Source organism: Pseudophryne corroboree, chromosome 4 (genome assembly GCF_028390025.1).
Source record: "Pseudophryne corroboree isolate aPseCor3 chromosome 4, aPseCor3.hap2, whole genome shotgun sequence".
Taxonomy (NCBI): Eukaryota; Metazoa; Chordata; class Amphibia; order Anura; family Myobatrachidae; genus Pseudophryne; species Pseudophryne corroboree.
The window spans coordinates 196,160,473-196,176,023 of record NC_086447.1 but is presented as its reverse complement, the minus strand read 5'-3'; the positions used below and the strand labels follow the sequence as shown (position 1 = coordinate 196,176,023).

The window sequence follows — 15,551 nt, the reverse complement described above, 5'->3', positions numbered from 1 at the left end:
TGCTCCTCACCTCTATGGAGGGTACTGAAGTGTTGTGCATGCCAGTGGCCACTAAATAGCGCCCAACAGAGCAATTCCAGCGTTGCTTCATTCGGGCATGCACAGTCGCCAGCACTGATATTACTGTCCTGTCGTTTTGATGGGCTGGTGACTAGTTCAGATGTAACAATTGTTATTAGGTGCTAGCAGGACTGCACTACGTCTGCATACAACTAAGATGGATGAACTGAACTGAATTGTAGACAGATAGGGGGTCATTCTGACCCGACCGGACGCTGCAGTTTATCTCAGCGGTGCGATCGGGTCAGAACTGTGCATGCGCCGGCGCCGCTACGATCGCCTCTGCCTGGGCGGGGGCGGAACGTCAGCGTTTGGCCGCCGTTTCGTGGGCGCGGTCCGACCGACGCAGGCGTGGCCGGAACGAACGGAGGGCGGGCCGCAGCGGCTGCGTGACGTTACACGCTGCCGCTGCGGGCCGGGGAGTGACGAGTAGCTCCCGGCCAGCACGCTAAAGCTGCGCTGGTCGGGAGCTACTCTTGAAGTGCAAAGGCATCGCCGCTGTGCGATGCCTTTGCACTTCTGTGGGGGGGGGGGTCCGGCACTGACATGCGGGGCAGGATAGCCTTGTGCTGGGCACAGCTACAATCATCTCGGAATGACCCCCATAGTACATACTACAGTCACAAATATTCCTCGCCACATTTCCTCTCCTTTACTTGTGATACCTAGCAGCTGTGTACAGAGATACAGTGTCGTTCGCAGTTGCTTCCATATTGTGAGTAACCCTATGATAGCGCAGAACGGCCACATGCACTGAGACGCCAGCACCATGTTATCTGTGTACAGGATCATAGCCACAGCCCAAGACGTTCCCAAAAACTGTTGCGACACTCCTGTTTTTTTGCCGCCGCTCCCCGTTACCTTCCCCAAACAGCCCCTGATGGTCAATCGCTTTGCGAATAAATCCTCGAGTGACATTGCTATGGTACCCTTGTGCGTGCACAGAGCGACTGTAACACATGTGCAGATTACCGATAATCGCTTACCTTGCTAAATATCGGCACTGCGCACATGAATCAAGCTCACTACTCATTATGTTTCTATTAAGTCAACAATCACGCACAGTGCTGCAGCTAAAGCATGTGTTCTCTTGGCCAAATAGTTCCGTATTGCAGCAATGTAACTACAGTAGAAAAGCAATTTTATTAAATATTCATTTTAAAGCGTGCAATAATCTGTTTAGTAGTAATAACATTGTTTATGAGACTGCAGAATGCTCTTATGTTTCATAAGCAAACAATATTTTTAAAAATGCGATCTTGTATCAGAGCATTCAAAGAGTACAATACATATGTACAGGGGCAGAACAAATAAAGAGTATTTATGAATCTGACATACCAGGCTCAACCTAGCGCACAATAACAGATTATACACGATTGTCTTAACAGAGATGTATCTTGGGAGAATGTAACCATGGTAACTGTCAATGGGTTTAATCCTCCAGCGTTGTACGTGTAAAGCAAATGACCATTGTACAGTAGTTATAACATGCCAGATTGTACACATTGATTTATAGGAGCAATCCCGCATAGCATTAATTTCTTCAAATATCCATCTATTAGCCATCTACTTATCTATCCTCCAACATATCGTATTCTCATCTTGAATGTCTCTCTGGAGGGCGAACAAATATGGCAGCCACAGGGTGAAAGCTCTCAGCAGATCATATTAAATTGTGTGTGGTGGGGGGGGGGGGCGGGGGGAAGGAAAACAGAGCTCATAAAGATGTTCCAAAGACTCCCAGCTCATAACATCATGTGTCATGTGACTGTGGTTGCAATGGTAGTCACATATCGCTGTGCTTTATAAATAATTAAGAGCACTCTGACTTCGGTCAAATAATAAATATCAAGTTTCTTTTAATAGCATACCTCCCAGCGTTTTGCTGTGTATAGTTAGAACCCTGTGCACTGAAGAAGCATACACAGGACATGACCCAGTGGGAAGGGGGTGAGGCCTCACAACACGCCCCAGTCTTCATCACTTTGGAGGAGATGCTGGGCTACCCCTGTGCTCACCATGCCCCCCCCCCCCCAACTGTATAACTTTGAGGAGCAGCGGTGAGAGTGCCCCCCAACCTTTGCAGAGCAGCGGTGAATGTACCCCCCCCCCCCTCCCCCAACCTCCCTGGCCAGTGAGTGGGATGGCAAGACAGTTCCAGAAAAGTGGAACTGTTCCTATGAAAGTGGAATAGTTGGGAGGTGTGCTGCGGTGATTTATATTTTATATATATATATATATATATATATATATATATATATATATATAGTCCACAGCGATGTCCGGCACTCCCACACTGAAGCAGTTTGTCCCGGTGCCCGAATAGTGATAATGTAATAGGCAAAGTAGAATAAACGGCACTCAGGAACTCACAAATCGTTTTGTGAGTTCCTGAGTGCCGTTTATTCTACTTTGCCTATTATATATATATATATATATATATATATATATTTTATTATTATTTTTTAATACAATTTTATTCAATAAAAGTTGAAGACATTATATTATATTTTTTTAATGGGATTGCTGATTTAACTCCTTCTGTCCCCTTTAATCATCAAGCTTATTCTGTGTTTCCATCTCATTCTAGCCCACACAAAAATGACAATTATTCACAAGCAATATATATAGAGTTGATTATATGCAAGTGGTTGGCAGATGTGTAATACACAGATTGTCCTGAGGTGTAGGTCGATCAAATCATTACACTTCCAAATATGGCTTATTACAGAACACAAATAAAACCCAGCTAGGCTGGTAGTCCACCAAGGAGAATTGATTCTGAAAGTGTTCAATTTGTTCCCAATAAAGGCCTTCCCTGGAGTCAGAGATCCTATTCTCTGCCATAGCTAATTTCCTAAGCTGTAGTGAGTACACAGTAGAATGTGATTACTGACTACGGCAGCCCACGCTCTTGTTTAAAAACCTCCTGCAAGCATAGGAAATGTAAGGTTCATATAGGCTGCTACTCAGCTGTTCAACACAAAGGTAGACTTGAATGTGAAATGTAAGTATACACCACATCTAGTGCTGACCTGTGCGTTAGTGTGAGGACATCTGTGCAAGACTATTAAGGACCAATTTTTTATTATGCAGTATTTTCAGATAATGAACACAACAGAGACACAGCGTATACACAACATGTTTACATAACTCTACACATCAATATGTACATTGTGAGGCACCTATGAGAAACACAGTAAGTCATAGTATTTTTATGTATTATGTTGTAAATATCCAATCAAACAATCCTATGGGAATAACGTCAGGTTTAGGTCCTGCCCCCTGGAAGCCTCATCCTAAACTACTAGGGTACACCGGGTTGGGTACGCAATCCCGACGGTCAAAATACAGACACCGGAATCCCGACCGTCAGAATGCCTGCAGGGGGCAGGCTGAACGAAGCCCCTCGCGGGCTCGCTGTGCTTGCCACAGGTTCTATTCCCACTCCGTTGGTGTCGTGGACACCCAGGAGTGGGAATAAGAGTGGCGGTGCTGCCGGCACTCTGGCGGTCGGGATGGCATCGGTATGTTGACCGTCGGGATTCCAACAACATCTTGGTGCACCTTCCCTACCACTGCACACCAGTTCTGGGATGAGATCCATGGCTAGAGTTGCCAACATCTGTTTGTCCGCATTCACGTGTCGTTTTCTTATCTGGACTATCTTGCAAAGCAGCCCCACAGATCCTAATTAGGCTATATGGCAGAAACCCCCTTGCACCCATAGTAGCCAGCATCTAATTATCTTACAGAATTACATATTTGGCCTTCAGCCTCTACATTCTGGTAAAAAAAAAGGAAAATTAAAGGCAAACTCCTCCTTTATAGCAAATATTCTAAAGAGTTGCCAATGACCCTCCTTGCTTTACCTCCCCTGAGTTATAGGAACACCTTCTTCTGCTCTGCCGGATCCAATGTTCCTACATGGTCCCTACAATGGCGGTACCAATGCTGAGTCCTCTGTAAGCTTTGTCTAATGATCTTATTGCATTCCTGATGTCCCAGAGTGATAGTGGGCCCTCCGCTGTGGTGACCGAGTAGAATTATGGTCACCGCCAATGAATGGTAGGGCTTACCTGGGTTGGGACGCCCATCATACAGGTGGACGGGTTTATGGGGAAGAAGGATGATATGGCGTACATTTTTTTAAATGTAGCCTTTCTACACACACACACACACACACACACACACACACACACACACACACACACACACACACACACACACACACACACACACACACACACACACAATTTTATCTTGTCATGTGATTGTATTTGATAAGATCATATGAATAGCAATGATTTGTATAACCCAAGAGATTTTTCAGAAACATAATTGCCCAAGTATGAATTATTGATCGCCTGCTTTTTTAATCTATTTTATCCCTTTAAGCAATCAATGAGAGGAACATAATTAAGCAATTTATATGCTGTACGTACTGTATATAAACTTCCCAAAATTATAACAAAAGTACAACAAATATATTCTGTGTGTGTACAAATTGTTCAACGGTAAATTTATAAAGTTAATTATTAGGTTACAGTACATTAATCTGATTTTTGTATAAATTCTGTATAAAAAAATAAAATCATTTAATATTACTAATCTAACAGCAATAGTAAAAACATGGGGTGAAATGTAGGATGTGAGTCGAAATGCAGACGTCGGCAGCCAATCGTGTCCGTACAGAGCTACTGTACATTAGAATAGCTCAGTTTGCCGCCATCTAGTGGTTGCCGGCGGTAAAAACATTAGACTCTCCCCTTAGAATCTGATTGATTGCTACAGTATGAGCAACTTCTCCACTTTATCTCTCTGCAAGATTTGATAAATCTCCCCCTAATTTTATTGGGTTTCACAATTTAATAAAAACACAAACTTGAAGAAGAGATACGGAAACAAATTTACAGATAGGAGCAAGGAGGGAGACACATCACTCTTAACTAGGTCTGTGGGGTGTATTATTAAAATGAGGTGACGCAGAAAAATAAACTTTGATATAAGGTAGCTGACAAATAATCATCAAATAATCCAACAAAACACTGGAGGTAAAAGGGCCTATTCATCATCAGTAAAGGGCCCATTACACTTTTGTTCTTAGCGATGGGCCCATTCATAAATAGGGGCCTGATGTGGCCACCTAATAATCAGTGAACTCCAAAAACTAAATAAATAAAAAAAATAAGAATTTACTTACCGATAATTCTATTTCTCGTAGTCCGTAGTGGATGCTGGGAACTCCGTAAGGACCATGGGGAATAGCGGCTCCGCAGGAGACTGGGCACAAAAGTAAAGCTTTAGGACTACCTGGTGTGCACTGGCTCCTCCCCTTATGACCCTCCTCCAAGCCTCAGTTAGGATACTGTGCCCGGACGAGCGTACACAATAAGGAAGGATTTTGAATCCCGGGTAAGACTCATACCAGCCACACCAATCACACCGTACAACCTGTGATCTGAACCCAGTTAACAGCATGATAACAGAGGAGCCTCTGAAAAGATGGCTCACAACAATAATAACCCGATTTTTGTAACAATAACTATGTACAAGTATTGCAGACAATCCGCACTTGGGATGGGCGCCCAGCATCCACTACGGACTACGAGAAATAGAATTATCGGTAAGTAAATTCTTATTTTCTCTGACGTCCTAGTGGATGCTGGGAACTCCGTAAGGACCATGGGGATTATACCAAAGCTCCCAAACGGGCGGGAGAGTGCGGATGACTCTGCAGCACCGAATGAGAGAACTCCAGGTCCTCCTCAGCCAGGGTATCAAATTTGTAGAATTTAGCAAACGTGTTTGCCCCTGACCAAGTAGCTGCTCGGCAAAGTTGTAAAGCCGAGACCCCTCGGGCAGCCGCCCAAGATGAGCCCACCTTCCTTGTGGAATGGGCTTTTACAGATTTTGGCTGTGGCAGGCCTGCCACAGAATGTGCAAGCTGAATTGTACTACAAATCCAACGAGCAATAGTCTGCTTAGAAGCAGGAGCACCCAGCTTGTTGGGTGCATACAGGATAAACAGCGAGTCAGATTTTCTGACTCCAGCCGTCCTGGAAACATATATTTTCAGGGCCCTGACTACGTCCAGCAACTTGGAGTCCTCCAAGTCCCTAGTAGCCGCAGGTACCACAATAGGCTGGTTCAAGTGAAACGCTGAAACCACCTTAGGGAGAAATTGAGGACGAGTCCTCAATTCTGCCCTGTCCGTATGAAAAATTAGGTAAGGGCTTTTATAGGATAAAGCCGCCAATTCTGAGACACGCCTGGCTGAAGCCAGGGCCAACAGCATTATCACTTTCCATGTGAGATATTTTAAGTCCACAGTGGTGAGTGGTTCAAACCAATGTGATTTTAGGAACCCCAAAACTACATTGAGATCCCAAGGTGCCACTGGAGGCACAAAAGAAGGCTGTATATGCAGTACCCCCTTGACAAACGTCTGAACTTCAGGAACTGAAGCCAGTTCTTTCTGGAAGAAAATCGACAGGGCCGAAATTTGAACCTTAATGGACCCTAATTTTAGGCCCATAGACAGTCCTGTTTGCAGGAAATGCAGGAAACGACCCAGTTGAAATTCCTCTGTAGGGGCCTTCCTGGCCTCGCACCACGCAACATATTTACGCCAAATACGGTGATAATGCTGTACGGTTACATCCTTCCTGGCTTTGATCAGGGTAGGGATGACTTCATCCGGAATGCCTTTTTCCTTCAGGATCCGGCGTTCAACCGCCATGCCGTCAAACGCAGCCGCGGTAAGTCTTGGAACAGACAGGGTCCCTGCTGGAGCAGGTCCCTTCGTAGAGGTAGAGGCCACGGGTCCTCTGTGAGCATCTCTTGAAGTTCCGGGTACCAAGTCCTTCTTGGCCAATCCGGAGCCACGAGTATAGTCCTTACTCCTCTCCTTCTTATGATTCTCAGTACCTTGGGTATGAGAGGCAGAGGAGGGAACACATACACTGACTGGTACACCCACGGTGGTACCAGAGCGTCCACAGCTATTGCCTGAGGGTCCCTTGACCTGGCGCAATACCTGTCTAGTTTTTTGTTGAGGCGGGACGCCATCATGTCCACCTTTGGTTTTTCCCAACGGTTCACAATCATGTGGAAGACTTCTGGGTGAAGTCCCCACTCTCCCGGGTGGAGGTCGTGTCTGCTGAGGAAGTCTGCTTCCCAGTTGTCCACTCCCGGAATGAACACTGCTGACAGTGCTATCACATGATTTTCCGCCCAGCGAAGAATCCTTGCAACTTCTGCCATTGCCCTCCTGCTTCTTGTGCCGCCCTATTTACGTGGGCGACTGCCGTGATGTTGTCTGACTGGATCAGCACCGGCTGACCTTGAAGCAGAGGTCTTGCTAGGCTTAGAGCATTGTAGATGGCCCTTAGCTCCAGGATATTTATGTGAAGTGATGTCTCCAGGCTTGACCACAAGCCCTGGAAATTTTTTCCCTGTGTGACTGCTCCCCAGCCTCTCAGGCTGGCATCCGTGGTCACCAGGACCCAGTCCTGAATGCCGAATCTGCGGCCCTCTAGAAGATGAGCACTCAGCAACCACCACAGGAGAGACACCCTTGTCCTTGGTGACAAGATTATCCGCTGATGCATCTGAAGATGCGACCCGGACCATTTGTCTAGCAGATCCCACTGGAAGGTTCTTGCGTGGAATCTGCCAAATGGGATTGCTTCGTAAGAAGCCACCATCTTTCCCAGGACCCTTGTGCATTGATGCACTGAGACTTGGCCTGGTTTTAGGAGATTTCTGACTAGTTCGGATAACTCCCTGGCTTTCTCCTCCGGGAGAAACACCTTTTTCTGGACTGTGTCCAGGATCATCCCTAGGAATAGAAGTCGTGTCGTCGGGATCAGCTGCGATTTTGGAATATTGAGAATCCAACCGTGCTGGCGCAGCACTATCTGAGATAGTGCTACTCCGACTTCCAACTGTTCCCTGGATCTTGCCCTTATCAGGAGATCGTCCAAGTAAGGGATAACTAAAACTCCCTTCCTTCGAAGGAGTATCATCATTTCGGCCATTACCTTGGTAAAGACCCGGGGTGCCGTGGACAATCCAAACGGCAGCGTCTGAAACTGATAGTGACAGTTCTGTACCACAAACCTGAGGTACCCTTGGTGAGAAGGGTAAATTGGGACATGTAGGTAAGCATCTTTGATGTCCAGAGACACCATATAGTCCCCTTCTTCCAGGTTTGCAATCACTGCTCTGAGTGACTCCATCTTGAATTTGAACCTTTGTATGTAAGTGTTCAAGGATTTTAGGTTTAAAATTGGTCTCACCGAGCCGTCCGGCTTCGGTACCACAAATAGTGTGGAATAGTACCCCTTTCCCTGTTGTAGAAGGGGTACCTTGATTATCACCTGCTGGGAATATAGCTTGTGAATGGCTTCCAATACTGCCTCCCTGTCTGAGGGAGACGTCGGTAAAGCAGACTTTAGAAAACGGCGAGGGGGAGACGTCTCGAATTCCAATTTGTACCCCTGAGATACCACCTGAAGGATCCAGGGATCCACTTGCGAGTGGGCCCACTGCGCACTGAACTTCTGGAGACGGGCCCCCACCGTGCCTGAGTCCGCTTGTAAAGCCCCAGCGTCATGCTGAGGATTTTGCGGAGGCGGGAGAGGGCTTTTGTTCTTGGGAACTGGCTGTTTGTTGCAGCCTTTTTCCTCTCCCTCTGCCACGGGGCAGAAATGAGGCGCCTTTTGCCCGCTTGCCCTTATGGGGCCGAAAGGACTGCGCCTGATAATACGGCGTCTTCTTAGGTTGAGAAGCTACCTGGGGTAAAAATGTGGATTTTCCAGCAGTTGCCGTGGCTACCAGGTCTGATAGACCTACCCCAAATAACTCCTCCCCCTTATAAGGCAATACTTCCATGTGCCTTTTAGAATCCGCATCACCTGACCACTGCCGCGTCCATAAACCTCTTCTTGCAGAAATGGACAGCGCGCTAACTCTTGATGCCAGTCGGCAAATATCCCTCTGTGCATCACGCATATATAGAAATGCATCCTTCAGATGCTCTATAGTCAGTAATATACTGTCCCTATCTAGGGTATCAATATTTTCAGTCAGGGAATCCGACCACGCCAGGCCCGCACTGCACATCCAGGCTGAGGCGATTGCTGGTCGCAGTATAACACCCGTGTGAGTGTATATACATTTTAGGATATTCTCCAGCTTTCTATCGGCAGGTTCCTTTAGGGCGGCCGTATCAGGAGAGGGTAGTGCTACCTGTTTAGACAAGCGTGTGAGCGCTTTATCCACCCTAGGGGGTGTTTCCCAACGTGCCCTATCCTCTGGCGGGAAAGGGTACGATGCCAATAACCTTTTAGGAATTATCAGTTTTTTATCGGGGGAAACCCACGCCTCATCACACACTTCATTTAATTCCTCGGATACAGGAAAAACTACAGGCAGTTTTTTCTCACCAAACATAATACCCTTTTTAGTGGTACTTGTATTATTAGAGATATGCAATACATTTTTCATTGCTTCAATCATGTAACATGTGGCCCTAGTGGAAGTCACGTTTGTCTCCTCATCATCGACACTGGAGTCAGTATCCGTGTCTGCCATTTGAGGTAACGGGCGTTTTAAAGCCCCTGATGGCGTTTGAGACCCCTGGACAGGCACAAGCTGAGTAGCCGGCTGTCTCATGTCGTCAACTGTCTGTCGTAAAGAGCTGACACTGTCACGCAATTCCTTCCATAAGCTCATCCACTCAGGTGTCGACTCCCTAGGGGGTGACAACTCTATAATAGGCAATTGCTCCGCCTCCATCTCATTTTCCTCCTCAAACATGTCGACACAATCGTACCGACACACCGCACACACACAGGGAATGCTCTGATAGAGGACAGGACCCCACTAGCCCTTTGGGGAGACAGAGGGAGAGTATGCCAGCACACACCAGAGCGCTATATATAGACAGGAATACCACTATAAAATGTGCTTTTCCCTTTATAGCTGCTGTTAGTATTAAAACTGCGCCAAATTAGTGCCCCCCTCTCTTTTTTACCCTTTTCTGTAGTGCAGGACTGCAGGGGAGAGTCAGGGAGACGTCCTTCCAGCGGAGCTGTGATGGAAAATGGCGCCCGTGTGCTGAGGAGATAGGCTCCGCCCCCTTCTCGGCGGCCTTTTCTCCCGCTTTTTGGTGAGTTCTGGCAGGGGTTAAAATACATCCATATAGCCCTGGGGGTTATATGTGGTGTATTTATGCCAGCCAAGGTGTTTACATTGCTGCTCAGGGCGCCCCCCCTAGCGCCCTGCACCCTCAGTGACCGAAGTGTGCCTGAGTAACAATGGCGCACAGCTGCAGTGCTGTGCGCTACCTTGTTGAAGACTGATGTCTTCTGCCGCCGATTTTTCCGGACCTCTTCTTGCTTCTGGCTCTGTAAGGGGGCCGGCGGCGCGGCTCTGGGACCGAGCTCCGAGGCTGGGCCTGTGTTCGGTCCCTCTGGAGCTAATGGTGTCCAGTAGCCTAAGAAGCCCAAGCTGGCTGCAAGCAGGCAGGTTCGCTTCTTCTCCCCTTAGTCCCTCGATGCAGTGAGCCTGTTGCCAGCAGGTCTCACTGAAAATAAAAAACCTAAAACTAAACTTTCACTAAGAAGCTCAGGAGAGCCCCTAGTGTGCACCCTTCTCGGCCGGGCACAAAAATCTAACTGAGGCTTGGAGGAGGGTCATAGGGGGAGGAGCCAGTGCACACCAGGTAGTCCTAAAGCTTTACTTTTGTGCCCAGTCTCCTGCGGAGCCGCTATTCCCCATGGTCCTTACGGAGTTCCCAGCATCCACTAGGACGTCAGAGAAATTGTTTGATGAAGGCACCTACGCCTATAGATGGTGTTGGTTACTGCAGCCCTACTCCTTCCTATTGGAAGTAGCTCCAGGTTGCTAAGAGAGATACAACTGGATCCCTCCGCCCCCTCCGCACTGTTTGCCCTCCAGCAGTGCACATAAGTGTATTCAGTTCACTCATGCACACTAATACTGTCATGTAAAGTTCCAGAGTCAGTCATTAGTGGCAGAATCAGTCCTGGTAGGGATCATGAAGGGACAGCAACTTTTTGGAGCAGTTTTACCCGCATCACAGCAATCTTGAATTGCTCTGGTAATTTGGTATCTGGCGCCTAAATAACGGGCTTGAAGATGACTGATGATAAATTTAGGAGTTTTTAACTAGTTTGATGGTTTTCTAAATACTCCAAGACAGCACTGTAAAATAATTCTATTTGTTCCTGGAAAGTACTTTTCAAAACGTGACAATTTAAAGCAGTGTTTTCCAAATCCAGTCCTCACGCATCCCCAAATGCTCATCTTTTCTTGATTTCAGTCTGTGGAAGCAGGTATAGTAATCACTGACCCAGCCAAGTTGACTATGGCTGACATGTTTGAAGCCATGGAGAGTAATAAAGTGGAGAGAGATAAAGTGACAACCAATCAGCTTGTCATTCTTCAAGTACAACCTGTAAAACACCAGTTGCTAACCAGTTGGTTGGTACTTTATCTCTCCACTTCTTCTCTCTCTAAGACTTGATACATTTCTCCTTATGTTACCTGTGCACGATGAAAGAAATCCTGAAAACATGAGCTGTTTGGGCTGCGTGAGCACCAGATTTGGAAGATACTGCTTTAAATTGTCAGGTCAGTGCCTACAAACCAAGAAAGAAAAATTATACATCACAAATAGTTATTTATTTCTGAAATTGGCAGTTTCCAGCTGTAGTTAATAGTCCTTACTGCGTTAATGGTGTGAGAATTTGCTGAAGTGTAAATAAACATGTACTTCAATAAATAGATCATACAAGGATCACAGAATGAAACATACAGTATTTAACAATAATGGAATCACTATGCCCATTATTACTCTCTTGTAAAGTGTCAAAGGAACAATGCACTGGGATCCATACTATTCCAGGAATGCTGTAAACATGTTAGCATCTCATTATATAGACACTGGAGACTGTGTATATCAGGAGGCTGGCACTGCAGCCTTTAGCAGATTACACAATAATATACATTAGATTTTACAATCTGTATACTTTAGAGCTACATTTTCTATCAGTTCATAAAATCAGCCTCATGCAGACGTCCGTCGAGTGTTCAAGCTCTCATTAGGTGCATTTAATCCTCAATGACATCTTCTGACGTTGACCCAATAATGTCAAAACATGACATGCTACAAGATTAATACCTGGCAGACACGGACATCATGAATAATATTCCCAGGCTACAATTTTCCTCTATGAAATTATATTAAAAACTACTTTACTTTCAATGTGCAGATTTAATATATTTTTTGAAAGCACGGTCAAATGTGGCAGACGGTAAATGTGATTAGATATTCATTATACACTGTACATATCTGAGTGTGATTAATGCAAAGCCACAATCTATCTGTCATAACAGAACCACAAATTAGGCCAATAAACATGTACATAGGTGACAGATACTTCCCAACTTTTAGATTTCTGCAATCAGGACAGTGTGCATACAAGGAGAGGACCTACTTCAGTGCCGTGCCTGATACACATGGCATCGAAAGGGCAAACTACCAAATACCCTGAAATCGAGGCAAGCCTTGGTCTACTGGACAGTGGAATAATCCCCTGAATCTGTAAAGTGTGGAGGTAAGTCAAAATTGAACACATCTCTATATGATATACTTGCCTTACACCTCCACACCCCACCCATAGTGAACTTACACATGACCACCCCTGACCCACCTTTTTTGAACACGAGAGGGTGAAGGTATAAGACAGCTGAACTCAAAAGCTCAACTGACACCAAATGCACGGCTACAATTTTGAAACAAGCCTAAGGGATCTATTGACTAAGCCTTGGATGTAGATAAAGTGCAGAGGATAAAGTACCAGCCAATCAACTCCTAACTGTCATTTTTCAAACCCAGCCTGTGACATGGCAGTTAGGACCTGATTGGCTGGTACCTTATCTCCGAGCCCTTTATCTCCATCCAAGGCTTAGTAAATAGACCCCTATGTTTTACGTGATGCAATGGTCTTATCTCACATCCAGCTCTAAACCACGAGTGTGGGAAGTTTCTCTGTTTGTTTCTGCACGCCTAGAGCACCACAACTACTAATAATAGTGGGTCTGCTCAATTGCTGAAGGACAGGTAGGTCCACGCAGGTTGATACATTGATGTTGGGCATGGTGTAAGAATAGGATCCCTGGCACTTCTAGCGCAGAAGAAAGCTGGGCTTTTTACACCACCGTATGGCTGTTATTTAAAGGAGAACTGTGTAAAAAAAAAATTGCTCTGTGCACCTTCTTCCCAAGTATAAGACTGCGGAAGTCCCAAGCCAAGACTGCTTCATATGGGGAATTCTGTCTGCCTGATGTAGGTTCCCAGGCACAGTTTTGCCATTCAGCTCGTAGTTCACAACGGTGCAGGAAACTGTTAGCATATGAGCTCTTCCTATTTCCTCCAGGTTCACAGGAGATGAGATGCCAACCATGTGAATACAGTCCAAATGGCAGCAGCCTGAGATACATACTGATCTATTACTTAGAGCAGGGGTGTCAAACTCAAATTCATCGGGGGCCGCATCAGCAGTTTGGTCCCCATCAAAGGGCCGGTTGTATCTGTAGGTCTATCCAAAATTTACCGCTCCACCTGCCTTATATGTGCCCAGCCATCTGCCCCCTTTTAAAGTGCCCAGCCATGTGCCCCCTTTTATAGTGCCCAGCCATGTGCCCCCTTTTATAGTGCACAGGTCCCCATTTTACACATTGCGGCAGGCACAGGTCCCCATTTTACACATTGCGGCAGGCACAGGTCCCCATTTTACACATAGCGGCAGGTACAGGTCCCCATTTTACACATTGTGGCAGGCACAGGTCCCCATTTTACACATTGTGGCAGGCACAGGTCCCCATTTTACACATTGTGGCAGGCACAGGTCCCCATTTTACACATTGTGGCAGGCACAGGTCCCCATTTTACACATTGTGGCAGGCACAGGTCCCCATTTTACACATTGTGGCAGGCACAGGTCCCCATTTTACACATTGTGGCAGGCACAGGTCCCCATTTTACACATTGTGGCAGGCACAGGTCCCCATTTTACACATTGTGGCAGGCACAGGTCCCCATTTTACACATTGTGGCAGGCACAGGTCCCCATTTTACACATTGTGGCAGGCACAGGTCCCCATTTTACACATAGCGGCAGGTACAGGTCCCCATTTTACACATTGTGGCAGGCACAGGTCCCCATTTTACACATAGCGGCAGGTACAGGTCCCCATTTTACACATTGTGGCAGGCACAGGTCCCCATTTTACACATTGTGGCAGGCACAGGTCCCCATTTTACACATTGTGGCAGGCACAGGTCCCCATTTTACACATTGCGGCAGGTGGTGGAAGGAGGGAGAGAGAGAGAAAGAGAGGAAGGGAGAGGGGCTGACTTACATTTGAAGCGGTTCTCGCCGCTCTTCAGCCGCCTCTCCCTCCTCGTCTGCGCGGCTCCCTTCTCCCTCCTCCGACGGGGTTTCGTTGAATGACGCGTTTGCGCCGTGACGTCACGACGCAATCGCGTCATTCCGCGAAACCCCGCCCCCCCCCCCGAGCTGGGCACTCGGGAGAAGGGGGTTTCATGGCGGTGGCACCGCGGGCCATCAGACGAGGTCTGGCGGGCCGGATTTGGCCCGCGGGCCTTGTCTTTGACACCCCTGACTTAGAGGATGTTCTTGTGTAACACCACATGTGACACTGCTGACACTTTTAAATAAGGAAACACATAATCTGCTACTGTGGTTAAATGCTAACATTCCCCATTTCCAAATAGAATGCCACAAAATTGCGGTAAAATGGTACGTAATCTTGTAATTTCATTTACGCTGATAAATACAATCCATCTTTTAAAAAGGATTATGTATTTGATAACCATGAAAGATACATTGGCTATACTGTTTATATAATTATGATAAATATTAAATAGTTCTGTTGATTCAATGTGCGATATCATTTGTAAAACAAAATCCTTTCATTCCACAGAGCAGCATCTCAGCCAAGAATCCAGAACATTACAACACAGGACAATGCTGTAAAACGGATTCCCAGGCCTGTAATCTGGTTGTATAATTTTGTACACTTCCCAACAATAGCAGCATTATGAAACGTTGTGTGAAGCAGCTTGGCCAGGCACATGCTGTAAGATGTGTACTGTAACTTTTACATTAGTTATTATCACTATGCTGAGCAGATATATATTTAAAGACACTTTTCTCAAGCTACATATTTGGTGACTGGTACCTGGCAGGAATGAGTATGAAGGAACAGAATTGCTCACGTAGTTGAAGATATTTAAAATGTCAGGAACCCTTTTGGGGCAATGGAATATTATTATTATATTATAGACCAGTGGTTCTCAAACTGTGTGCCGTGGAACACTAGGGTGCCGCAGGACACTTGCAGGGGTGCCTCAGGTTGGTGGTCCTAGACCA

The 15,551-nt window shown here is 46.3% G+C and overlaps 1 protein-coding gene across 5 annotated transcripts in view; it reads right to left on the bottom strand.

Annotated features, from left to right (window-relative positions):
* ARHGEF4 (Rho guanine nucleotide exchange factor 4) overlaps positions 1–15,551 on the bottom strand; it is a 443,120-nt gene that overhangs the window by 121,805 nt on the left and 305,764 nt on the right. The window lies entirely within an intron of this gene.